Raw genomic sequence first — 25,905 nt, 5'->3', positions numbered from 1 at the left:
AAGATATATTATATTTATTATATCTTTTTTTAAAAAAAAGGTTTTTCACTCCTAAGAGCTTGGAGGATCAGCACTACTGTTAATATTTACTAATGATGTTGTTATTAAAATAACATTGTCAAGTAAATCAACTTCAGTTATCGGGATAATGCTCTGAAGAATTCGAAATTTTCTTAACCGTCGAATTACCCTTTCAACATGAATTCTTACATGTGCAATTTGACGTGATTCATTGACTTTAGCAGAAGACATTTGCTTTTTTCCTTTATATATTGAATGACTAAAAAGTCTTTCAAAAAATATTTCCATGCAATCAATTATTGCAACACAATTTAATACTATTTGCGAAAACTTGTTGGCAAATTTCTTCTCAAAACATGCTTTATTGGCCAAACAATTAAAAACTTTATATTTTTAGCAATAATTGGAAGCCAAGTTCTATATATTCTAGTAACTGTTGACTCAGAAAACCTAAATCTAAAGCTCAAGTCTTTATTTAAGAATCCAAGTTTGATTTTCATAAATATTAATAATAAATGGTCTTCCATTGGTATATTTGTCATTGGTTTTACAAAATCATTAAATCTATTGCATAATTTCTACAGAAATGTGTAATATTTAATGTTTAACGTCGTTTCGTCATTAGTTACTAGGTTTTGAAAGAGCGCGTTCTCTAAATGCACGCGGCTTTGGAGAAATATCTCTTAAGCGAGTTAAAACTTTTTTCCTTTTGGAATTTAATTATTAGTTTAAATATATTACATAAAGAATCATATTAAGATAAATAATCATCGTTAAGATCATATCATAATGGAAGTAAGTACATAAAATAGTTATATATACATTTTATTAGATAAAGTAGAAAGGATTTAAATTTTTGTTAGTTAAAGTAGAATGGATTTTGAGAAGAAAAGATTTTAGTTTTTTAAATCAACTATATTTTGGGTTTAAGTTTTTCTTAATTTTTAATCGTATATGTTTTGAGTTTCAGTTTTTCTTTTAGCAGTTTTATTTACACTAGCAAAAAGCAACTCTTAATACGAATTATGGTCGGTCTGCTACTTAATTTATAGTATTTTATTTTTTAGAAAGAAAGTAGAGGTATGGATGTTATTTATACTTATACGAATGCTATTTCCATAAAATGGTTATTACTACTTTGAAATTTCTGTGATGCTATTAACTATTTTTGTTCTTTTTTAGAAAATCTATAAAAACAATTAAAAATTTTGTGCCAACAATGACATAGCATGTCACATGTTATTGTATGTAATGGTTAAATTTTGTTACGAGGATTACAGTTCCAATGGAAAAAAAAAAAAAAAGAAGGTAAAGAATATTGTTTGTAAATATATATTTAATATCTTTTTAAATTTTCTTGCGTCATATTTAAAATTTTTATTCTTCCCATATATGCTTTTTTGATATGTATGTGAATGTGGTAATAAGTGCTTTATTGTTGTTTTATCAATGTGTTTTAATAATGTAAGGTGTTTTTTATTGTTTGTGTATGTGTTATTATGTGTTATGTAATTTTTTTTAAAAATGTGTTTAAATATGTATATAAGGTTTATAATTAATCTTATATACATATTTAAAAACATTTATTGTGTTTATAGTTGGTACATATGTTTATATTATGTTTTTTCCGTGTTTTCAAAGTGCTGTGACTTGTATTTTAGAGAAGAAGCAGAACAAATCGCTTTAGATCGTGCAGCTCAGCGTGATACGCACCTAACGGCATGGTTTAAGATGAATATTGAAAATGAAAAAGCACATTGCTAATCGTATGTAGACATTCTTTCTCACTTTACATATGATGATAAATAATGTAAATGGAAGGTTAGACAAAGGGGTGATAGTAAATCCAACTGGAGAATTGTTTTTTTCTTAGACTGTTACTTTTGCAAACAAAAGGAGCAACATCTTGGGAGGATGTGCTAACTGTTAATGGTATTGTCCTTGAAACGTTTCAAGAAGCATTTGTTTTGAAAGGTTTGTTGCAAGATGACACTGAATGGCAGAATACTCTTTCTGAGACAGTTTTAACATGTATGCCAAAGCAAATTAGACAGTTGTTTTCAATTATTTTGACCTTTTGTGAACCTGACAATCGTTTAGATCTCTGGAATACATAAAAAGTTTTTATGATGGAAGATTTCATTCACTGCTCAGTCCCACTTCTAATTTCTGAATAAGCTACTCTTCATCAAGTTAAAAAGATTGTTAATCAAAGTGAAACGCTGGCTGATTACAATCTGCCTGTTATTGATGAGTTTACAGGCTTAAATCTAGAAAATTTTGATGAAAATGTTCAACAATCTATTTACGAAGCCAATCGAATGAGACTTGCTTAATGTCAATCAATTAAATTTATGTTATACTATCCTTGCTGCACTGAACGAGCAAGCAAGTGTAGAAAATCAACATTCTAGATTGTTTTTCATGGATGGACCAGCTGGTAGTGGAAAAACCTTTACTTATAATTATTTGATTGCTGAAACAATAACTTTGGGCTTTAAATCTGCTCCAGCTGCATGGATTGGCATAGCAGCAGCTCTTCTTACAAATGGATCTACATTGCTTGGTCTATTCAAACTTCCTGTTCCAATATTGGATAATAGCAAATGGAATGTAACTCCTAATTCTTTTAACGGGCATTTTTAGGACAAGTTGGTTTTTTTTTGCTTGAGATACATCCATGATACCTAAACATGCATTTAATGTTGTGAAAAAAGGACAACCAGCTGAGGTAATGGAATCGTCTATAAAATGTTCTTTATATCGGCAATGGGTGCAGAAGTTTGCTTTAATTGAAAATATGAGAGTATAAGATGGGGAAGGTGAGTTTTTCCAATGGCTACTAAAACTTGGGAATGGAACAATACCAGTCAAAGAGGAGGATCCTTTTAAAGGATGCATTGATACACCAAATTAGTGCATTATTAGAGAAAATAAATCGGTTGTTGAAAAGATTTTTGAAGATCCTGATCAAAATGATTATTCTAAATGCGTGATTTTAACACCAACTAATTTTGATTCATTATCAATCAATGAAGAAGTGCTTGAATGTCTGCCGGTTGAGGTCAAAATTTATTTAAGTGTTAAGCAAATTGATACTGATGACCTTAATGAAAGAAATAACCACCTCATTGCTTAAAATTGAAAATTGGTTGTGTCTCAAAGCTGGGTTATGCAATGGTACTCAAAGGAAAGTTTGTGCTCTTCAAAATAATTATACTGATGCAGAGATTTTGACAGTTGTTTCTGGTGGTAAACGGGTTTTTGTTCCTCAAATTCAGTTGGCTCCATCAGATTCTTATTTACCTTTTGTTCTGAAACGTCGTCAGTTTCCTGTCATAATGGCTTATTCAATAACAATTAATAAAAGTCAAGGTGAAATATTTGATAGAGTTGGGGTATATCTCAAAAAAACCGTGTTTCTCTCATTGTCAACTATATTTTGCATGTTCAAGAACTAGAGCATTTAATATTTTGTTTTTTAAAATTGATATACATCTCATTCAAGGTATGGTAGTTTATAATTGTTACACAAATTATTTTACATTTTCTAATGTTCTTAATTTATAGTCTTTAGATTTTCATTTCGAAAGTTTACTCTATGTAGGTTGTGAGCACATTTTGTATGTATAACTTTATTTATTATTTTAATATTTTTTTTCATAGTTTTTAATATATATATCTGTCATTTAATATTGTTACAAAATGTTTTTATATGTGTAATATAAAACTATATTTGTTTATAGTTGTATATATGCTTAAAATATGTTGTTTCCATGTTTTCAAAGTGGTGTGACTTGGCATTATGTTGAGCAAGATTGATAACCTTGCCAGCCAAGCAGTATACTTATGGTAGAGGTGTGACTTGGCAGCATTTAGTGCCAGGCGGTTTTACTGCCTTAGAGCTAGGTTGTGTTGTCTAGCCTTTTTATTCTGGAAACACATAATAATGTCTGTTAATGTTTAGCGTTATGTGTATGAAAGAGTAATTGAATAACTAATATTGAACATAAAAACAAATATACTTTTATGTATTCATAAGTTTTGTAAAAAGATAAATATAGTTAACTTGAAATTGGTTTTCTAATTTTGCCTTTCATATTTTAATTTGATTTGCTATTTTCGCTGGATTTTAGGATCAAGGGTGTAAATATTCTTTTCTTATGTGTTATTGTTGTGATTTTTTGTGTTGATATTCTTTTTTAACAATAGACACCTTCATTTTGGTGATTTTTGTTGAAAATTAATTGTAGGTAGTTTCATTATTGGAACTTACTGCTTTTATTTATTTACTACCCAAGGAGCAAACAATATTGGCGCAATATTGTTAGCAATGTTGGCGCAATATTGTTAGCAATGTTGGCGCAATATTGTTAGCAATGTTGGCTCAATATTGGTATCATTATAGGACCAATATAAAATGTTTACATTTAGCAATATTTACCTAATACTATATTTATATATTGGTCCAAAATCGTGACAAGTATTGCAAAAACATTCGGATAACATATCAGACCATATTGCCAAAAAAACTCATTTGATTTTTAGGAATATTTAATAATGGCACTATTTATAGTTTTAATTCGTAAAAATAGAACAACAGCTAATATATTAGTATTAGTTATAATTTATTTGTTGGTTAGTAATGTTAAATTGGAAAATACAAAATCTCAAAATTTAATCAATATATTAAAGATGACACTGTATTGTGATATAAATTAAATATATTAAATATGACACAATATATATAGTGCCATAATTTTAATTGACAAATTAATTATAATTAATACTAATATATAAGTATTAACTTGCTGATATATTATAAATAATATATTAATATATAATTACAATCCTATTATAATATATTATGATATATGTAATTATAATATAATATATTATAATTAGATATTATAATTAATATGTATTTGTTATTTTTCTATTTTTACGAAATTACATGTTATATTGTAATACATAATAATTTATATTATAATATATATTTAGTTCCTATAAACATTTTCTTGTATTTTAAATATATTTCATCAAGTTTATGTACAAAATACTTAAGGTAAAAAAATATATCAAATCAATGAAAACTACTTATTTGTAGACAAATTAATTAATAAGTCATTTTAAAGCATAATAATGTTTTATTTTTTTAAATAAATTACAACAAAATCTTAATATATAAATGTTAAAAAAATCTTATACAAACTTTAAACAATGATGAAAAGGAAAAACTATAAAATAATTTTTTCTCTGCAGCAATAAGCATTTTTTAAAGATTGACGATAACGGAAAATATGAATATTGTTCTGACAACTGATCAACTTTGAAAATATTAAGTTCTGATGACTCACATGGATAGCTGTAAAAAATTTTTTATTATATTAAAAATACGACAAATGATAATTATTCCATCATGCTCTGAGTAAATAATATTGCAAATTACGATAACTTTTCCATCATTTAATACAGCACATCTTTTTGCTTTCTCAGTGGAAAAAAAACAACCTGCAAAATTAAATTGTTTATACTGTATTCCTGTAAAGGTAAGGGTAGGACCTTGGTGGTGAGTTTTACACAATGAAGGTTTTAATGATGACGGCTTATCTGAAAAAACAAAACTTTGCTAAGATAAACGTTGACACAATTGTCTGAGTGGAAATCGGCCAGTTCTTACCATTTTTTTCAGTGAACCAAGCATGTTTTCAAATAGTAATGCACTATAATTATCAAGAGCACCAAAAAGCCTAACATCATAAACATATATGAATAAGGCTGTGCATAGTGTAACTTAATGAACTATGACCATACAAACTTGAGAGTTCCTTTACAAAAATTTTTAACAGTTTTTCAGTATAATAACAATAGTTATTAGAAGTATCTGGATTTGCTAGTATTGAAATACCAACATTTAAAAGTATAAAATGATGGTATATATTCGATGGTAAGTGGTTTCTTAAAACAACCGGACCAACATAACTAAAAAAAGTCTTAATTCAGTGGCTTTCCATCGACTTATTTCTTTGAGAGACCTTGGTTTTCTGGAAAACTCATAAGGAATACAATTTACCAAGCTAATCATATTAGATATAGTATCAGCATTTCCTACGCTTATTTTAACATTTCGTGAGCCACGAAGCCAATACAATAATTAATTTTCGAGTCGCACCAAGGCATACAAGATGCATATATTCCAAAGGAAATTTAGAAACATGTCCAATATTAAGCTCCAGAAGTGATGATATAATATTCTTTTGATGATGCTGTTTTTGTTGACGATTAATAAATGAGGTATCTGTTCGCTTTTCTGCATTAAACTCTGGAAATGTTACTCTTCTTTCAACATATTCTCCAACTTGAATACACCTTTCGCATCCATAATAGCCATTGTGGCTTGTAATACCTTTAACAAATGCCCGAGCAGGTGCATCGTATATAAAAGCATTCACAGCTATGGTAAAAAAGGAACCTGCTGCTACAAATCCATGATCCTTAAGTTTTTTAATCTCCGCAACGAAATCAGATAAAAAGACTTCCGCTGTTATTGGTTTACTATTTCCACAAAACAAACTAACTACAAAAGGTTTATAGATAGTTCCATCATAATTTACTGAACAAAGTATTGGCCAAAATTGCTTTGCGGAACTTTTAAATAGTGGCAATCCATTAATGCTAAACTGAAGTTTCAAACAACTGTCTCCACAAGTTGTTACTTCATTTGCACTTTCCAATAATTTTATTAATTGTTTTTCAAGTCCTAAATAAACATATTCACCGCAAATGTTGTGGATATCACACATTGGGATTATATCAGCAAGCTTCTTAGTTTTTAAAACAGTTCTAGCATCTTTTGGTAAGGAATGATATCGACCTAATATTACTAATAAATAAGATAAAGCAAGTATATCTTATGTTATGTTTTACAGACCAAGTTCAAGCAAATCCTGTAAACTTTTATTATGGTCGTATGCATCACCTTCACTCGAACAAGATGGGTAATAGTCATTGCCATCATTCTCATCAGATGAACTCAATTGAGAGAAAGAACCATTAGTAAATTTAACATTATTTGTATCTCCCTCAAAACCAATCGCTTCGTTTTTACATCGATCATCTACAATTTCAAAATCTGTAACTTCGCTCTCGTCTACCAAATATTCTAAATAATTTGATATATAAAATATAAAAATCGTTATATAATATACTAAAATAACTTTTCACTGTTAATGTGAGAATTAGCAAATATACTATGTATGCTTACTCTCAATGCTGCTAGTGCAAGATAAACTTTCATTTTGTTGTAAGTCTTGCAATTTTATTTGCAAGCTACTATTTGGAGTTTCTAATTCTTCTAAATGCTTCTTAACATTTCTTCTGATAAAGTTTGATCGAGCTGCATATCGATTTTTTGTTTAGTTAATTGTTTTTTTTTTGTTTAAACATTATCTAAACAATAAAAAAATAGAAAATTTTCATAATATAATTTAGATTAAGGGCCATCCATATAATACATACACAGTAAAACCACTGATTTAGGACACCCCCTTTGCACGCTCTTGAATGCTTTTAACTACCCCCTCTGCGTACATCTGCATTATTTTTTACAAAATTAAGATCTCTCCCCTCCTTCACCAACGCATGAATATTGCAAAACATTAACAATAACAATAAAACTTTTTCTCTCTTAATTATTTATAAAGAAATATAAAAAACAGTTGTGAAAAAAAAAAATTAAAAAAAATTTTTTTTTACACTCGTTAAATTCAATGTTTTTATAAGAAAGAAAAAAATCAAGTTTAGGAGAAAGAGAGAGAGATAGTCAAACCGCGTACGTACTCGCTCTCTTTAACACCGCTCTCTTTAACACCCCACCCTCACTTATCCACCGTTCCTAGCTCGACCTCACAAAATAATTAAGAGTTGTTTTGATTTCATATCTGCCATATTGGAGGACTACTAAGTTAGCGGAACTAATATACTAATTATTATATTCATAGTTTTTTTAAAAAATGTATTATATTATAACGTTTATTGTTTTTTTTATTAATAAAATTAGAAAATATAAATCTTAATCTGGTTTATTTGTTGTTATTGTTTTATTGTAAATTTAAGTTAAATATATATATATGCAAACATAGAAAAATAAATATATAATATGGTCAACTTTTGTGCTGTATTTGGGTGTTCAAATCGTGAAAAGGGTAAATCTTTCTTTCGTTTACCAAAAGTAGTTTGCAATCAAGGCGATGATGGTAAGACTTTATCAAAGGAACGTAGAGAAAAATGGATAAATGCCTTAAACAGAGTTGGTAACTATCATGATGTCCTCCACACTCGATTTTGCAGTGACCATTTTATTACAGGTAAAAACTGCCTGTCTACCTTTGAAACATTTCTATTACTTTGAAAGTTTAATATCATTAACTGTTTAACATTTTCATATTTTTATTTAGGAGAACCTGTTTCACTTTTCTCACAGAATGATCCTGATTGGGTTCCATCCTTAAACCTGGGGCACAAAAAGTTTAAATTTGATGCTGAGAAATCTAGAGAACGTTATTTACGACACAAAAATCGTTCATTGTTAACAAGTGGAAATAATTATATGTCTTGTAGAAACAGCATCACTGATTTAAACTCTTCTGAAGATTAAATTGTAGACTTTCAAATAGATAATTTTAAAAGTAGTGAATCAAGTGTCTCAGAAAGTGTTACAATCGATTATGAAAACTTAGTAGATGCAAGTGTTCAAACAGATATGACTGTCACAAATATCAGTCAAATAGAAAGTGAGTATATATATAAAAACAAACTTAATTATGATTTGTGTGCAAATTTAGTCAAACTCCATTTGGGAACTATTGAATGGTTTGATACAGATTCAAATGTAACATTTTACACTGGATTGCCAAACTTGAAAATTTTATGTTGTTTATTTAACTTTTTAAAGCCTATTATAACTGAAAATGGGAACTCAGTGTTATCGTACTTTGAAGAATTCTCTTTTACATTTATGAGATTGCGTTTAAATCTATCTATTAGAGACCTTGGTTATAGATTTGAAATTTTAAAATCAACCTCATCAAAAGTATTTTTAAGATGGATTGACATTATGTACTTCAGAATGAAACATTTTATTAAATGGCCTGCTCGCAATGAGCTTATGGAAACTATGCCTTTATGCTTCAGAAAATATTTTGAAACAAAAGTGGCTGTAATAATTGATTGCTTTGAAGTATTTATAAATAAACCATCTAACCTACGTGCAAGAGCAACAACTTGGTCACAGTACAAACATCACAATACTGTTATATTTTTAATAGGTGTAAGCCCACAAAGTGTGATAACATTTGTTTCTAATGCTTGGGGAGGACGCGTTACTGATAAATATCTAACAGAGCATTGTTCAATTTTGAAAACCATCCTTCCTGGAGATGTTGTTTTAGCTGATAGAGGTTTTAACATTGCTGATAGTGTTGGCTTTTATTGTGGGGAGCTAAAGATTCCAGGATTTACGAAAGGAAAGTTACAACTAACTTCTTTAGATGTAGAAACAACCCGGAAAATTGCCTCTGTTTAGAGTACACGTTGAGAGGGTTATTGGATTGTTATGCAACAAATATAAAGTTCTACAAAGTATTATGCCATTAGATTACTTATATACTAAAGATTCTGGATTATGCTCAATAGACAAAATTTTTATTGTTTGCTTTTCTTTGATAAATATATGTGATTCAATTATTCCTGTGGAATAGTTTTTTAAAAATTTAACAGGATTGGATAATTAGTGAAAAAAACTACATTTTTGTTTCAATTTTATACAATAATCGTGATCAATAAAAACTTTCTTTTCTTTTTTTAAAGTAGTTGTGTTCTTTTAGTATTAACTTATTTTTATCCGATATTTCTTTCAAAAAAAGATTTCTATGGCTGTAAAATTTGTCAATTAGTTCAGGTAAAATGCATTCTTCAAAAAATTGTTTACATTTTATTATATTCCTGTCCATAAATTCCAAAACCGAAAAAATTCTTCCGCAATACCAATCTTTTGATGTCCAAATAAAAAAATCACAGTAGTTACTTGATGAAGCATGTAACTGACACTGAACCTGGGGCCAATGCTATAAACAATTCGAAGTTTATTTTCGAGAAAAAAAATCTTTCGTAAAAACGCAATTTTTAAAAGTAAATTATTTTTACGTAAAAAAATTCGAAAACTCGAAGAATTTATCGCCGTTTGATTTTTTTTCGGCCATTACTATAAAGCATTAAACGTATACGTCACTAAAATTCACGAACTTTTTTTATTCGTAATACATCATTGAAAACAAAAATTTCTTTTTAACTTTTATTAAGTAGGCCTACTTAATAAATTTTATTAGTTATTAAGTAGGCTGTGCTGTCTATTCTATTTTTATGAATATTTTTACATTCTGGTATTTGTTGTTTAAAAAGACTGTAAAATTAAATTAGGAACATGGATTTAATTTTTTCGGATAAACACTTAGATTTCGAAGTTACAGAAAATGAGCTTCGCCACCGATTGCCTCGAGAGGTTGGTGTTTAAAAAATTACTTAAAAGTACTAAATTTTGATGTTTTTTTTTAATGATTTTTTATCGAACAAAAACAGAAATCATACTAAATAGGCGCAAAAACTATATTTTTGTTTTGTTCTTCAATTTCATTTTAGTTTAAATGGCCGCTTTTTTAACGAAGATGTTTCTAACAATGTTTTTCCAGAGCAGTATCGAGTCCCAAGAGCTTTATTAGATTTTTAGAAACTAGGCTTAAAGATGGTTTGCAACATTATACTAAGCGAAATAAAAGCATTTCAGTTCGTTTCCAGATAATGATATTTCTTCATTTTATTGGCATAATTGTCTTTTTTCATGCTGTCAGAGACTGTCATGGAATCTCTTCCAACACAATTTATCGTATTATGCACAGTGTAGTAGAAGCTATTTTCAATGTTAGTGTATTAAGTTAATAAAACTATTGAAAGTATATATATATATATATATATATTACATATATTTATATATATTACATATATATAAATATATATATATATATATACTTATATTACATATGAGTAAAATTGATATATACTATACTTTACATCATTTTATCATTGTTAATTTTATATATTGTAACATATCTCTGCTGTTGCTACTGTTTTTGAATATAATGATTAAATTGCTATTATTATAACCCTTGTTATATATCATTAGCGCTAATAGTAGTTTACTTCACATTAGTTTACAACTATTTGTGTGTAAACTTGAATGTAAAATCTTTATTTAGAAATATATGATTGATTGATTACATACTTATATTATGTTAATATATGCTATATATTACATACTTATACTATAACAACACTTGTAATATATATATATATATATATATATATATATATATATATATATATATATATATATATATATACATACATACATACATGTAGTTATACATATTTTTATTTAAACTGTTTGCTAATTAAAACATACTAAGTTTCCCAATAAGAACCTCTTTGTTTTCTCTGATCTTTATTGCTAGTATCATTTTAAGTTCTTTAGACAGCATTTTATTTTGTCGTGTATTTGTGTATTAATATGTTGTGTATTTGAGTATATGGCATATTTGTCGACTATTTATACTTTTCATTAGTCAAACTGTGAAGAATTTGTTTAACTAAAGTTACTAGCGAAAACCTACATAAATAAGCATGGAATGTTAAATTCATACATGCATTGTTAACGAAACACAACAAGGAACTGAATAATGGATTAAATGCATATTTTAAGTAATTAGTTTATTATAGAGTTACTATAATCCTTTCCAGTTTTATCTATAAAGTATCTACATAAAAACACAAACAAAGAATGTTCAATGATTTTGAAGCGCTAACGTTGTTCCAACAATGGCCGCCAAAAATCACGAAGAAATTATCTAAAAATTGAGCTCAAAAATTTATCTGAAGTTTTTTTTTCGAAAAAACGCATTTTTTATCTGAAAAGGCGATTCCCTTGTTCGTTTATAGCATTGGATTTAAAAGTGAAGTTTTTATCTCAAAAACGGAATTTCTTGAATGTTTATAGCAATGTACTTTTTTTTTCTTCGCTTTTTACGGTAAAAACTTAGTGATTACGGAAAAAACTTCGTTTTTTATGTTTATAGCATTGGCTCCTGATAGTAATATTTATGTGATTTTTTGAGAGCTATATAAACTCCATTATTTTCCAGACAAGAGTTTTTAGAATTTAATAATTCACTAATGTATTTATCTCTCGCACCATATGGACACTTTATCTCCAGACAACCATTTCCACAACAATCACAATTAATAACTGCATATGGCGATGCACCAAGGAAGGGTTGATGAACTGAAATAAAAAACCCACAATTTTTTGTTGAAAATTTAGAGTGTTTCTTTTCCATAGTTGTGGAATACAAAATCAATGCTTTTTTTTCATGGTCATTTCCCAATTTTGTTGCTGCTGTGCAAAAACGTGCTTGAATGGGATAACATATTTGCATAATCATGCAAATTTGGGAGTGTATGCTTGCGCAGCATACACTCCCAAATTTTGAAGCAGTTATGCGACCTGCCCTAAAGTAAAATCAGTTCTCACTTTTTGCTTGAAGTCGCGTTGTACTTTCAATATTTTTAGTTTGCTCAATTGTTATTGTAATTCTTTTTTTTTAGAAGTAGCTAAGAGTTGTTCAAAGTTTAAAAATATATTGCTCTGGTAAAGATCTGACAGTGATTCAGGATATTTTTCTGTTATTAGTGATGGTTCTTAAGATTTGGTAAACCCAGGAATAATTGAAAGAATAGCTGGTTTGTTCCACATTGACTCAGGTCTAAAAATATAATATCGGAATAATAAAATATCGGAATAAAATATCGGAATTTTTTCTAATCACTGGAAGAGTTGGTTTACCGCAATTGATACCAAGTGGTTTTCCGTACTCTTGCATTTTTTTTTGCAATTTTATCTTTACCATTTAGAGAAAGTTTATTTGAAAATAAACTTAATACAGACACCTGCTCGGTTAGATACCAAGAGTGTCTGCTTAAAACATATTGGGCTTTTTCAGCAGGTACACCGAAGTTTGGTATACCTTTAAGTGCTTCTAGATCATTAAATCATTCTAAATCATTAATTGGTGCATCGCAAGCCTTTGACGCTTCTAACCAAGCTTTAATGTAAATGGATGAGCTAAAAGTCAAAAAGATTTTAAGGTTTTTTAAATCAGGTTCGGGTAAATCTTTTTTGAATATTAACATCTTTGGTGCATACAGCAAATGCGCCATCCATCTTGCATAATGGTGAGCACCACATGTTTTCCATTTCTTGGGCTCTTCTCCACCTAATAGAAAAATTGCTAGTTCTGCAGCCTTTTTGTAATCGTCTCTTGGGTGATGCTTAGAGTCCAATACTTTCTCTAAGAAATTGCGAGTTTCATTTGCTTTTTGTTTTAAGAATGAATTTTCAAGATCAAGGGATCTATTTGAAAGTTTGAGAAGAATTTTTTTCGAGTGGAGCCATTCTTTTTGAAAATTATTAAACTCTATATTATCATCAGATGATGTCTCTTTTTGAAATAAAGCTTTCCAAAACGACCCTAGGATTAACTCTAAAACATGATGACGACATGCAAGCCAGAGAAGTGTTTTTATAGATTTGCATTCTTCAAGAAGAGTTGCCGCTCCGTTTCTTACTCCAGTATTACAAGCCGTTGTATCGAAAACTTGGGCAGCAATATTATCTTTAAGATCCCATTTTTCTAAATCTTCTATGATTCCTTTACATATAGAATGACCTGTGCCTGACTGAATAGGTTTAATAGATAAAATTTTACCTTCCTCGCAGTTTGGAAAACCACTTACTAAAACAGTTAAATAGTCAAACTTTTTACCAGATATTTGCTTCATAAGTTCCCATCCCAATGAAGAGTTAAATAATCTAATCTAACTTTTTTTTAAAATTCTGCCATTATATTTCTTGCCAGAATTTGTATATTTTGCTTACGTGCTCTTCTAACTGTGTTTAGTGAAATATCTACATCATTAGCTTAAACCCCACCTAAAAAATACAGAATATAATTTTTCTTATCAACTAATCACACTAATAAAAAACTCATGAAACTGATTAGTGATTTAAATATCAATCAAAAAGTAACCTAGAACCAGGATTGCTGAAACATTCATCATAAGCTGTGCGTTTGATAGTTTAGATCTATCAGCAGTTGCTGTTATCATTGGATGACAAACAAAGTTTCTTGGCAAAATTAAATTGATATTATCTGATACAACATTTTCCATTACACCTGCAGAAGATTCAAATTATTTACTTCATAATCAATTTTAGAAGAGCTCTGAGAATCTGAGTACATAGAACCTCTAGACGCAGCAAAAAATGATTCTTCAGTTGAGTCACTACCACTTTTAGAAACGCTGAAATCAATTTCTTTATCATTTAATTTTCTTTTCTTTTCTTTATCGATTCTTAATTTTTCTTTTTCCTCCTTCTCTATTTTTCTTTTGACACTCAATTTTAACAAATTATCTTTTCCACCTAGTTCTCCGGTTTTTACTCCACTTTTGAGTGTTGAAAACCAGAGAATATCTTCTTCTGCATTTAAATTTGATCTGGTTTTTTTAACATATTCTTTCCAATTCGGAGAATTAATATCAAAAAAATTATCCATTATTTTTCTAAAGCCTTGAATAAGTAAATCTTTTTTTGAAAAACATTTATGTTTAGACTTTGCATGACTTCTCCATTTATCATGTAACTTAATAATACTTTCAATAATATACTTTTCCTGCTTGCAAGGAATATCAGCTTTATCCCAAAAAACTTTAACGGTTTTCATTGTTAATTTTGCAGCTAATTTTAATTTTGAAATGTTGCTTTTAGTACCTTATTCTTTTGTACATTTAGAAAACACTTGAATCGAATTGTTCATCATTTTTAATTGATACCTTAACAAGCAAAACAGAAGATGAATTTAAGTTTATTTTCAAATTGAAAAATAAAGTTATTTTTGGAAATAAAAAATTTAAGTTATAAAAATCTTTAAATAGTATAAACCTAAAAAATCTGTAGACATCTCTAGTAGTAGGCAGAGAACAGGTATTAATATCTGACAGCGGATATCCAACCAACCATATTTCATTTGTCGATTTCAATACTTTTGAGTATTTCTTTTTAATTGACTCAGTCAAATTATTTTTTACAGACAAATTCTCTTTTCTTTTTTGTGTATGCGATGCCATGTTCAAATGTTAAAATGAATTAAATTTTATGACTGCTAGAAAAATAATAAAACGTAAAACATCTTCATTTCTTAAAAACGAATGGAAAGATAAATATAATTATAGAATTAATAAATTTAGTTGCTTTCTTAAAAAAATATATTAGTGTTATAATACGTGCTTCTTCGTTTTTTTTATTAACCTTGTTTTTTAAATTATCTTTAAACACATCTAAGCTAACTATGTTGTTTGAAAATAACAAGTTATTTTATTTTAAATCAAAAATCTTTAAGTATCGTAAAACTTCATGGTATTTAATTATATAAAAAAGAATTTTAATTACATTTCTTTTTGTACGTAAACTTTATGATTTAGCGGCTGTTACTTATGCAAAATATTTAGAAAAAAAAGAATAATTCGAATCAAAATACAACAAATTAGTTAAAATAGATAAAACACTGCTGCATGCTGCAGTAGATTATGTTGCTTACATTATTTTTAAATAAACAAGAATGCGTCGCGTGTATTGTTTGTTTACATGAAATACAATAGAAATATGCCGTCATTAGTAAATATTATGCCGAACAAATTAAAAAACGGAACAGAAGTAATGGAAGTTTTGTGTTTTGGATTTATTCATATAACTGAAACTTAAAATGAAACTCGGCAGAACTTAGAGATGAGCTACATAAACACTTTCATAACAAAAAATGATTTTTATAGAAAAAGGAACAATATTTTATGCAGCTACTAGAAAAATTGATACTTTGAAAAATACATGTGGGACTGTGGCCTACCCTAATATATATATAAATATATATATATATATATATATATATATATATATATATATATATATATATATATATATATATATATATATATATATATATATATATGTATATATATATATATATGTATATATATATATGTATATATATATGTATATATATATATATATGTATATATATATATATATATGTATATATATATATATATATATATATATATATATGCAGAGAGAGAGACACACAAACCGTGAATGTTTTTTGCACCACACATATGTTTATTCCATAATGTTGGAAAAAAGTAAACAATAAAATGCAAGACTAGATTTACAATATTTTTCTTTCTTTTAATTAAAAGATAGCAAGCCCAATCTTAATCCATAATTACCCTGCCCCAACCCTTTGATGTGTTATTAACTTCCGGTTTTTTCCCCTTCAATAAGTAGATGTGTGAACTATTCCTTGCGTGTTCTCCCTATATCAATCGATATACAATGAAAAAATCATAAAACATTAAATATATAACTATAAAAACATTATGACTTGAAAAATCAAAAAAGCATTCAGATCTATAAAGTTGAGCTTTTGTGGTTTTTTTAAAAAACAGAAAAAACTTAATTAGCTTCTGCAAATATAACTTTTCATCATAGAATGTTGATTTAAAATTCGATATGTTGTGGTAAGAATCCTTTAAGAAATATTTTTTTGGCGTATATATATATATATATATATATATATATATATATATATATATATATATATATATATATATATATATATATATATATATATATATATATATATATATATATATATATAAATAGAGAACTAGTAGGGATATATCAATAGGGAACTGTTAGGGTTTTAGTACAGACATAGAAGGGAGTCACTCCTCTATCAACTGACGGTTTGGAATAGGGCAGTGATAAGTTAGATTTATTTATTTTTCTTCTTTTTAAAATAAACCGTATTTAAAATATAAATATGCTATATCAGATGTTTTACTATTATTACTTCAAATTTTATGCTATTTAAATTCAAAACTTGATTTTAAAAATGTAATAATTTTACCAGTGACTCCAACATGCCTTTGTTGCAGAGAGTTTCCTCCAGCAAAACAAGGTCATCATCTGTTAGTAGTGGTAACTGATTCCACCAATTTATATCAGGCTTAACTGTCACTCCAATTGCAGAATTGTTACTAATTGACGCAACTTGTGTTTCAATTCGTTCCAAACGATTGAGTATTTTTTTCATGTCATATTGGGTAGAAACAAACATATCCTAACACTTTTTTTCAAATGCTTTAAATAAATAATAATTGTTAAGAACTTTACCAAAAATTACTCTCATAACACTAAAAGAAAAATATATACATATATAAGTTTAAATAAGATTTTAAATACAATTACTTAAAAATCTTCTGTCTTCCAATAAATAGGATTGATTTTCGCTTTCTCCATATTCTAAATTTGACACCTTTGATTGATTTGAGCTTGCTTGTGGATGTCTAATATTAGGCAATAAAGTTGTTGCACTTAAGGATGACTTTTGTGAAAATAAATTTGAGCTGATAGGATAACTATTGTGGGCATTATCAACTAAAATAGGTTTTTTGGTTAATTTTAGTTTTGATTTAGCTTGTAAATTTATTTTATTTGTTGTAACAGGTTGTTTTGGTGACAATGAAGCTAAAGAACTTCCTTCATTACTGTCATCATCACATACCCCAGCACCACAAACAACTGATTTATCAATTTTAATTTTTTTTCGTGCTGAACTTGCCTCACTATCACTGATATCTACACTGGAGGTATACAATAGTTTATCAATCATTGATGAGGCAATATTAAAATCATCTAGAATACTTTAAAGAAATATAAACAACATAAAAAAATATTATAAAATGTACATACGTAATTTATTCGTATTTAAAAAAAGCAATAACAAAATTATAAAAATAATCTGCTTAAATATACTTGATCCTCCAAGTATACGAACTGTATATTTCCCCCAATTGCTACTTGGTGCAAAAAAGTTAATAACAGCATTTGTGCATTTTGCCACGGACTTTAAATGATGTGGATAAAATGCTTCCGTGTTGCTTAATAGCCAACAAGAACATTTAACATCCATAGAGCAGCCTTTAGATGTACTTCCTTCTGTTTCAAATGCAACTACCACAAACTTCTTGTTAATAAATTCTTGCTTTGATTGTGACATAATAAAGATATTGATCTATATTTTTAAAAGTTACATATAACAGCTACAACAATAAAAGTTAAAATTCAAATACATATATATATATATATATATATATATATATATATATATATATATATATATATATATATATGATTAACGTGACAAACTGTATAACTGAATCATAAGCACTTCTCTTTCTTTGCTTAATATAAGTTAAATTTCCATTTAAAATCGGGGTTTTTATTAAAATTAAAAAACTCATAATGATATCTGCAAACGTAATAGGATGTTGCTACACATTATACTCTGACGTTTGTATAAAGCATTAAAATAAAATTGCTTTGTTAACATGGCCGTTGTATTTTGACGCTTTCTGTTAAAGGTTAATGATTTTTCTTTTACATGTTTTTATATAAGTTTAAAATAAATGAAAAATTAAAGCCATTTAATAAAGTCTAAAGATTACTAAATAAACTACTACAACATATGCTAATCATATGTAAAACTTGCCCTTTTAATTATTATGTATTTGACAAACTTGTTGACTTAAAAATGCCATTATTGATATTCGATAAACATACGCATGGGTACAAATATGTCAGTCAATATTAGCCAATATTGGCTAAATAATAACTTTCCACTATTTTTTCACCTTAATCGGCTAAATATATATTACAACAATATTGACAAAAAAATATTGGCGCATTATTGGCTAACAATATTGTGTGTCAATATTTGCGCGATGTGGTTTAAAAATATATCGGATATCTTGGCCAAAATTGTCCAACATACCCAATATTCCGCCTATATCGCGCCAATATTGTTTGCTACTTGGGTAAAAGCCAAGACAACATTAAGCTAAAAATGCAATTTATATCTTACTTTGATTTTTTTTTTTTTTTTTTTTTTTAGTATTGTTAATCCTTTTATACTTCGAATAAATTTTATAGTTACATTTTCGATAAATATTTATATTAACTGCCATGTCAAAATAGGTTACTGTAAATACGTAAATCGATTTTCAGTTTTTGTTTTGTTTTGTTTGTTTTTTTTTTGCTTTATTGTATTATAATTCCTTTTTTTTTTCTTTAATATTTACGATTGACGCATTTATACCATTTGTAAAAAGAAACCTTATTACCTTTTATTGTAAGAATTTGTCATTTAAAGTAATATAAATAAATGCAATTAGTTCAATTATTTTTTTTTTAATTTTCTCTATTTTATGCCTAATAACTTGTTGTACGTAACTTAGGGGATCTTTTTAAACAGGGGGTGAATATTGTAGTTTTGCGCATTTGTCAAATATCGAGTTACTTGAATTTTATAAGGTGTTTAACTAATTAATTAGCTTAGTTTGCATTTTCAACACTTTTGAGAAAAGAAAAAATTATTATATATGTAAGTCATTGTTTTACTTTTTATTACTCTGGTAAAAAGTCTTCATCAAAAACTTGATTACTCTTAACAAAAATAACTATTCATATGACCACCATTAAGGCAAAAACGGGGAAGGGAGGTCCTTTATTAGTGTCAAATTATTTAAGAGAACTAAATTTCGAGTAACAAAAGGAACTTTTAGTAAATGTTAGCAAATACACCGATTGAGCTTTGTAACGCGCCATTATGATTTGGGAGTTCGAGATCCCGTTGGAGGGGTAAAAGTAGAAACAACGTATCAAATCTCCCATTAAAACTTGAGAAAACGAAGTATAAACATCTATCAAAAGCATTCAAATAAAATTTATTTAATTATAAAGTATAATCTAAAAACAAAATTTGTATTTGAATATGCCGAAAGTTAATTGTGCCGTAATTGGTTGTACAAATAGTACATATAGATTGAAAAAATGGAAAAAAGAACTATGCAATGATAACCAACAAAATATAAGAAGAGAGGAATGCCAATTATGCGAAAAGCCATTTTTATTATATAAGTTTCCATCAGAAAATCAAAAAAATAAAGAAAGACAATTATGGGTCAAAGCTTTAAGAAGAGAATTTATAAATAAGACATGGCAGCCAACAGGTAGTGATAGGGTATGCTCCATACACTTTGTTGATGGAATTCCTTCAACTGCAAACCCTACGCCTACTTTATGTCTTGGATATGAAATAAAAGCTAATAAATCTAGAAGGAATTTATTAAAACACCCTATACCATTAATCAATTAATTAAAAAGAAGACCACCAAAACTTAAATTATATGTAACAATGGTGAAAGTTAACGTCAATTTTCACTATCTTTACATATAGTTTACTTAGGTTAAACAAATGGAAAAGAAATGAAAAAGTTTGTGAAGGTTTCTATTTAAATTTCATTCACCAACATTAAAATATAAATATATCCTCAAATCACAGTATTATCACAGTATATATTTTACTGACAAACATTAAAAAATAAATTTTATCAAGAAACATTTTAAAAACAAAAATAATAGAATTAGAGAAAGATAACAATTAAGAGACAAGGCAAAAGTGGAAAAAAAAACAACTTAGTTTTTAAAAATATGATAAAAACCTAAATGTAAAAAAATGTTTTTTGAAAAGAGTTAGATTATGTGCTAAAAATAGATTTCAAATAATAATCTTTATAATAATTAATATATTTTTCCTTTAACAAATTCCACAAAGACACATCAAAATTAATTTTATCAACAACTATGCCATGTGGAGTCCATACAACAAAGTATGTAACACTGCACCTTGTAACAGCCATTTGTAACATACATTGGGTGTAATAAGTATGGTTAGTTTTAAGTTTTACATTGACACCCTCTTTTATTAAATATGGTAAATTTAATTCTGTTGGTGTTGTAAAATTAATCTTGTAAGGGCATTTCACCTCAATACATGCTTTAGGACAGCAATCACATGACATTATTCGGTCTGGACTTGTTCCAATGTAAGGATGTTCATAATCCAGGTAAAGTCCACATTCATTCAAAGTAAGATTTTTATGATGACCTTTCATTTTTTCATAAAATGCATTCACTGCTTCAACTTCCATTGTACGACCATATTTTAAGGCTGGGATATTGGGGTTAGTAAATGTCAGTCCTGATATTTTTTGGTTTAGTGACCAAAAGTTATGATACCCACCGACAGTTTTTTTAACTTTTTCCATATTCGTTGCTACCTCATGAGCTTTAGTTATATTTTCAGCTGACATGTTTACTTTTAAACTTGTAAAAAATTCAGAACAACACGAAGAGGTAGAAATTAAACTGTCAATGCTTGGCAAATCAACTGGTGGCATATCAACGTTTGTCAAAACTTCACGAATAAAGTCTATTTTTGGCTTTGGAACAGCAGTAAACAAAATGCTTGTCGGCACAATATTCTCAAGAGCAGAAGCTACATCATTGATATTTAATAACTGCACTGTATTATTTGATAGAGGATTATATTTTTCTTTTTGTATATTTACTAACTTTCTCTTTTTTACCTCTTTCGCCAAAATCTTCACGACTAAAGTCAAGATCTTTGATTTTAGAAGGTGCTACTTCTTTTTGAGATGGCAGCCATTCATTTGAAGTGCTTGTACATGCAGGGTTTGTTAATCCGTTTCTTACAGCAGCTTCAACTTATACATTGCTGCAGCAACATGATTACAAGTTTGACCCATGCCAGCCATGCATGTGCAATGACAGGCTTTTATTTTTGCACTTTTTTCTAATACTAACCACAGTTTATGATATGTATCATTAATAGATTGTGATCTTCGACATTCTGATTTAAATATACATTAATTACTTGCTGTTAAATTATGATACATAGGAGGCTCAATTCAGGAAGATTTATAGTAGCTGTATGCTTTTGAGTTTTTATAGTCACTTAAGTCTTTACTTCCTAGTTCTGATGGATTAAACATTAAATAGGTAAATATATTTGGATATAACAATATTGGCCAGAATGGCATACCCTCTTGTTCGTCCATCCAGCCATCAAGAATTTTAAATGGATCAGGTATTTGCATATTGTCTAATTCAAGTTTCAAATTATATTCTTTTTTTAAATCTGCCTCAACTTCTACTGCTGTTTTTATTGGTAGAACATTGTTTTCTATTGCAGCAAATACACGAGCGACTAACTCTTCCTTTTTACCATTTAACTTTAATCCTCTTAACTTTAGATAGTTTTTTAACTCTTCAACTTTCATCTTTGAAATCATATTGTACTTTATGATTGATTTTATAGTAAATATTTGTTTTAGCAGTATTATTTAGATGTTTATACTTCGTTTTCTCAAGTAAATATTGTAACGGAAGTATCTTTTTACCCCTCCTATTGGAGTTCAGACCTCTTAAAAATGACGTGTTTTAAATTCGCTCAATCGGTGTATTACCTTTCACTAAAAACTATTTAAACAAAGAGGCCATATATAAAAATGCTCAGATAAGTGCCATATATAGTAATGGTCAAATGGTCAGTTATTTTTAATAAATTTATTTAGTTGTGTGCATTTAACGTTTTAAAAACAATATCCTTTTTTTAAGAAACATGTATCAAGGGGATACCAAAAAATTATTTACTCATGTATAATTTACGTTCGCTTTACATTAATTTTATTAAAGTTTATGTTATAAAAAATATAACAAGAATTTAGCTTTACTTTTTCGTCAATTTAAAGCATGTTGAAGTATTATTATTCTGTGTCACTAACAAAAAACTTATTGTTTTGAACCTAGTAATGTCGAGGAAATTGGTTCTGCTTTACACTGATATTACCTATGTCAGTTGTAAATTACATAAATAATGTTAAATAATTAGTAAATTATTTTACCTCCGTATAATTTTTATTATAATTTTACAGATGGTTTAGTTTTTTCAATTTGAAGGTGTTTTTCTAAAAGAGTATTAGTTAAGGTTTCTCAACTTTAAAATGTGGGAAACAGCGACTATAAATTAGTAGACCGAAAATAATCCGTATTACGAGTTGCATTTTGCTAGTAATGATAAATAACACAAAAATAAGTTTGCATTTTGCACACGAGTATAAAAAGATATAAGTGAATTATCATCTTTTAGTTTTTAAAACGAAATATACTGAGAAACATATGCTGATGTCATGGCTTTAATTAAGGTAATCTTTAATTCATCATTGTTTTTACTCAAACTTTTGACTTTGGAATGTAGCTCAGCAACTAAATTAACATCATCAGTCTGAGATTAAAAAAATAAACATGTAACCGTTTATTTTATCAAAGAACGCAAGTAATTTCTCAAAACTAAATTACAACTTATTTACCTTGATTTAATTTGAAAGGGTCAACAGATGTTACTGCATCCATGTTAACTGACATTTGTTCATTTACAGCTCTTGTTTGAGATAAATTATCTTCAGTATTTTGTTTGTTCTTTTACTGCTTCTTTCAAATCTTTCAATACTTTGATGTTTTTTTGAAAAAGATTGCTGTCTGTATCATAAAACAGATGGAACATAATCAGGACTATTAGGATTGTCCAATTTTTATCCTAAATAGAGAAAATAAAAATGCAAACATCTTTTGTTTGATCAAAATAAAAGAATTTATGTTAAATTAAATACAAACATTGTTTAAAACAAAGATAATAATAACATTATAAAAACTCCTAGTTATCAAAAGAAATTAATTAATAACCTGAAATAAAATGTTTACTTCATAATCTTGCAACCACAAAACTCTCTGTTATTTGATTCTTCTGTATTTCCAAAAGGAATTTGGTAAAAACTCAAGTTTTTATCGCCTTTTATCCTTTTATTCATACACCCTTCAGCACAACAACTGTCAGGCATTATATTATAGGAGTTTTTAAAAAACTTTAATCTTACTAATTTACAATGCAGATTATTTATATAAATATTTGTTCAATAAACGTTCACCGTTTGCAAATCGGTTTTTAAATTCCTGCCACCTAGTGCGCATGTGACGGAAATGTAATTATTGAAAATCATCTATTAAGATTCGAGGAACATTTCCTACTTTGTGCTCTGTTCAGGGACAAACCTTAGGATTATATGACAGTGATGGGATTCAAACTATTTTTGCTGACAATAAAACTTGATAACATGTTTTCAAAGTTCATTTTAAAATTTTTCTCACTCTCGATCATTAAGCAACTTTTAATACTTTTTAGTATTAGAGTTGAAAAAAAGTGCTCTTAAAATAAGAGACTTTCTAGTACAAGCTCTTTTGCTTCGTTTCTTATGTGTAATCGGACAGAAAAATTAGCTATAAAGCATGTTACTCTTGCGACATGATTCTTTTTTGTGAATTTTAAATTCATAAAAATTTTTACGACAATTCTTAGGTAATATTAAATCTTTAACAATATAGAAAGAGTAATTAAAAAGACAAACTTTCTTTGAATAATGAAAATAGGAATCCTTATGTTCTTTGCAAAAATGTTTTTAGTGAATGTAAGCGGCTATGGAAATAGCCGTTTTTTTGATTTACGCAGTCCTCGGTATGAATTATAATTTTAGTAACGTTTAATGCTTTCGAGGAAGTCAAATAGGATACCCTGTCACAACTTGATCCCAAAAATGAAGAAATCGATGTTCGGGGAATCTCTGCATCCACATAAATTCAGACAAATAGTCAGCTATTATTTGACGTTTAGTTGGCCCCATCATTGATTTGAATTTTGCTTTCGCTCGACATCATATAGCTTCTACATGATTTGTTGTTACGCCAGTCTGAGGTTCTACAAAGTTTAGAGTGTGGTTGACAGTGCCATGTAAATATGCAGGAGCTTGCAAATCATTATAAGCTGCCCACATACCACTCCAGACAATAGAGCAAGGAAGTATCCATTGCTGATTGGAATCAATGTTGCAGAGTCGCAATTTTGGATGGGAATTAACAAGCCTTTTAATAGTAGCAGGTTCATACCCACCAAATATCTACTGCTGCGGGATTACTCTACCAACATCATACTTCCTTCGACAGAAAACAGATTCATCTATTTCAACAATGCACCCTGGACCACGTATTGGATCAGGGTTAATGATGAAATATGAGACACAAAAATCTCTGCAAAATTGATTCCAATCAACAATGGTGTCATCGCTTCGTATTTTAAGCTCTTGCCTTATATCGCTAATTGATAATCCCAAATTCTTACCTGCACTTCTACTCAAAACGTAAGGTTATCCTAATATTTGCCAAAGATGTAGATGGGATTTCTATAAAAGCTGCCTTTTCTTATGCTGAATGTTCTTTTGCACCGCTTAACTGGACATCTCCGAATGAACTGATCGATTAATCCATTCTTCACTTGCTGTGTGCAGGCCACGTTACATACACTGCAATTCATACTTTCGGCGAGTAAATCATAAGTTCTGCACCAGTGGATTGAAGCTTCAATGTTGTATTTGAATTTTGCTCCTATTTCTGTTAAGGAAAGAAAGTCAAGTTCGTTTATTGTTGGTCTTCGAAGGGTCATGATATTTAGATAATTGAACTTCTTGGAAAGTTAGTACTGAAACATTCCTTTTTATTTGTCAGTTACAATGAAAATAAATTTTCACGGGGGGTTAACTTAAATTATTAGGAAAAAAATAACAGTTTGAAATATGTATATTTTAAATGCGAAAAATTTAGTAACGTTAAATTGTTTTTAGTAAATAAAA

The 25,905-nt window shown here is 28.2% G+C and overlaps 5 pseudogenes; 1 reads left to right on the top strand and 4 right to left on the bottom strand.

Annotated features, from left to right (window-relative positions):
• Positions 1 to 51: 51 nt before the first annotated feature.
• On the bottom strand, positions 52 to 24,066 carry LOC149889041 (uncharacterized; annotated as a pseudogene).
• On the bottom strand, positions 5,981 to 17,363 carry LOC149889042 (uncharacterized; annotated as a pseudogene).
• Positions 7,030 to 9,779, top strand: LOC149889045 (uncharacterized; annotated as a pseudogene).
• On the bottom strand, positions 9,809 to 13,968 carry LOC149889044 (uncharacterized; annotated as a pseudogene).
• Positions 14,194 to 15,315, bottom strand: LOC149889043 (uncharacterized; annotated as a pseudogene).
• Positions 24,067 to 25,905: the final 1,839 nt, after the last annotated feature.

Source organism: Hydra viridissima, unplaced genomic scaffold (genome assembly GCF_058129835.1).
Source record: "Hydra viridissima isolate aposymbiotic clone 2 unplaced genomic scaffold, HvirCarnegie_v1 scaffold_5, whole genome shotgun sequence".
NCBI classification, from domain to species: Eukaryota; Metazoa; Cnidaria; class Hydrozoa; order Anthoathecata; family Hydridae; genus Hydra; species Hydra viridissima.
This window is presented reverse-complemented; position numbering and strand designations above follow the sequence as displayed.